We start from the raw sequence: 3512 nt of genomic DNA, 5'->3' as shown, positions 1-3512 counted from the left end.
TGTGTGTGTGTGTATTTATGTATGTATGTATATGTATGTATATGTTTGTGAGTGCGTGTGTGCGTGTGTGTGTTTTGTGTGTGTGTTTGTGTGTATGTGTGTGTGTGTGTGTGTGTGTGTGTGTGTGTGTGTGTTCTGACCAAGGACTGTGTGTGTATAAATCTCTTCTAAATTCGTTCTTCCTTTTCGTTGGCCCTGAATATAAGAACTGCACTCACTTGAACCTACGTCGGCATTCATTCGGGATGACTTGAACCGGCTCCGGACAGTTAATCTACAGAATCGCCAACAGGAGTCGATCATTCTCAACTTTAACAGACGACCAACATGGCGATCGTCAAGCAATCACAATTCCAAAGGCAGCAGACGTCATCTATTCATATATGAGGATTAGATATCGATTCAAGATCCTTCTTGATCTTATTAATCAGTGCTAGACAATGAACAAGTATATATATACATGAGGTCTGATCAAAAACTATCGCAATTGGTGCAATAAAAAGAGAAACTATAACACATGTGAATTCGCCATTTTATCTCCTTCGAAGCTGCTCCCTTCTGAAGCCTCACGCTTTATTCATCGTCGTTTCAATTGATGGAAGCATCCTGAAGCTTCTTTCTTGGGATACTGAGCAGCTACTTCACGGTATTCTCTTGGATTTCCTCGGCATCTTGAAATCTGAGCCTTGGTTTTGGGGTCATAACCATAGACTCAGAATTCGGCACTTTTTAAAACGGGTTTTAAAAGATTTTCGTTTTCCACGACACAATCAACGAGACCCAGCACAGCTGAAACGCGCTCATCATATTTCTGAGACGACTACACGCTACACACTTTACTTCCAAACATTGCTTGTAAACAACGGATGTAAGAACGGTCTTACTGACTGTTCATGCTCCACAGAATTCAAGGTCAATCTGTGACAAACGGCTTTACTCTGAGTACTTTAGCTTCGTTACTATAGCAACTGTCCCGATACTTTCTGATAACCTCATGGCAAACTCCCTTGTTTGTCGTTTTCGCCGTTGTCCACTTCACATTGGAGGCCAAGATTCGTACGTGATGGTTGTTTGGATTACTGACGCAACCCATGTAGTATGGGTCCCTCCCTCATTCCGCCTCCCTGGTTTTTTTCCTATGAGAACGCCTCCACAACAACGAAAATTTCCTGGCTTAGCATCACGTGATTTTTATCACAATAACAACACCTGCATCCTGCCTTAACAACACATATGTTCTGCCATAATACCAGCATCTAACTCCTGTCTAGGGGCACATAACTATTGCCTTATTAACAACACGTGACGCCTGTTTAATGACAAAACACAACACCTGCTTTAATAATGCATAAATTAAATTCTAATTGAAATAACACTTAACTTCACAGGAAAAATACAGTATTTCATCGCGTGGAGACTGCTTCCGTTGGAAAGTAACTTTATAATTAATTATCTTTCACCGAACTAGTTTCGTATGATATATTCTCCAGACACATACTAATTCACACACAAACACTTGCACACAAACGCACACACACCTAAACACACACAACACACAAAAGACATACACACAAACACAAATTGATACATACACAACAGAATGGAGAAATATATGAAAAGATATTTCACGCAATATATATTATCGTTGAATATAGAGAAGATCTGGTCTATCAATGTACGCCATGAAGAGAAATACCATTGACGAGTCAGACGTCATTATTATTTATTTAAGGAATAAATAATAACAATTTTTATTATTTATTCAAGAAATAAATAAATAAATAAATAAATAAATAAATAATAATAATAATAATAATAATAATAATAATAATAATAATAATAATAATAATAATAATAATAGTAATAATAATAATAATATCAGCAAAAAATACCTTTGGAATGAGAACCCAGGACTGGGTTCAAAATTCTTGCAGGACACCTGATGACGGCCGGATAGTAAATCTGCCGAAACGTTGTGGTAACAACAAACAAGATGAGGACACATATCCGTCCAATGTAAATAATGTAAGTAATGTAAATTATGCCATATTTCTTGATATTACCATTTGTAACAAAAGTATTCTTCCCAAAAGTTATCCGTCTTTTGACGGATAACACTCTAATACGTTTAAGTAAGCAACCTCGCAGACATATGTAACTAAATATCAATATTAATTTAATTTGGATTGTCATTTCTGCTTATAATGCTTCGAGAAAAAAATATATATATTTACCATTTCAGAAATGTCACAAATGTATGACGCCAACAAAAAGTAACAAGTTTATGATTTCAAAAACTTACAAAATGTCACAAATTTATGATACATAAGAAAAACGTCTCAGATTTACGACTTGAGAGATATGTCACAAATTTATGATACCAACAAAAAGTAACAAGTTTATGATTTCAAGAACTCACAAATATATTAGTCTAACAAAATGTCACAAATTTATGATAACTAAAAAAAAAACAAAAAAAAAAACTCAGAGTTACGGCTTGAAAGAGATGTCACATGTTTATGACATCAACAAACTGTCACCAAGTTGTAACAACACGAAAAAAGTCACAAAGACTAAAGACATATTTTGGAAAGTGAATAAATCATAGTCAATCGGTATTGGTAGTGGTGGAGGTGGGAGATGATTGTGGCAGTGATGGTGGTGGCTGTGGTTGGTATTGGTGATATAAGTGGTGGAGGCGATTGTGGCTACGGTGCTAATCTTAATGGTGGTGGTGATGATGTTGCAACAAATATCATGGAGTGGCTGTTAGTGACGATCATTATGATGATGATGATGATGATGATGATGATGGTGATGATGATGATGATGATGATGATGGTGGTGATGATGATGATGGTGATGATGATGACAACGGAAGACAACGTCGATGACCACATGTTTTAGTTTTCAACTCCACCACCACCGTCGTTCGTCGTTCCCTCCTCCCGACCATCTTCTTACTAATCTTCCTGTGTAGTAGTGGTGGTGGTGGTAGTGGTGGTGGTGGTGGCGTCGGTGGCGAGGGAGGTGCGTGGGTGCGTGCGTGTGTGACTGCTGAAGACTTGTGATTGGTTCGCTCTCATGATTCCTCAGACACTTCAGCTAATCACGGAGTGGCAGAGAAATCAAGGGATCGAACCGAACCTTCCTCAAAGCAACACTTGGCGTCCGTCCATCACTTCGTAGCCTCTCTTCTTACAATATCCATTTGCGGCGGCAGCGGCGGCGATGTACTGCTGTGACTGATGCTCCAACCGCTGCCGCTGAAGCTGCTACTGCTGCTGCTGATAATGATGATGATGGTGACTGGGTGCATATGTGTATGTATGAGTGTTTGTATGGGCCCTCTGTATCATTGTGGCGTTTTATCATAATTCTGATTATCAATATGTGAATTCGTTCTAAAATTTGGACGGCATCAGTGAAGAATTTATCATTCCGCTTACAAATTGTATATACGATGTCCCCATGTATATATAATTTTATACATGCCGATATATATATATATA

The sequence above is a fragment of the Octopus bimaculoides genome, chromosome 25 (genome assembly GCF_001194135.2).
Source record: "Octopus bimaculoides isolate UCB-OBI-ISO-001 chromosome 25, ASM119413v2, whole genome shotgun sequence".
Taxonomy (NCBI): domain Eukaryota; kingdom Metazoa; phylum Mollusca; class Cephalopoda; order Octopoda; family Octopodidae; genus Octopus; species Octopus bimaculoides.
This window is presented reverse-complemented; position numbering follows the sequence as displayed.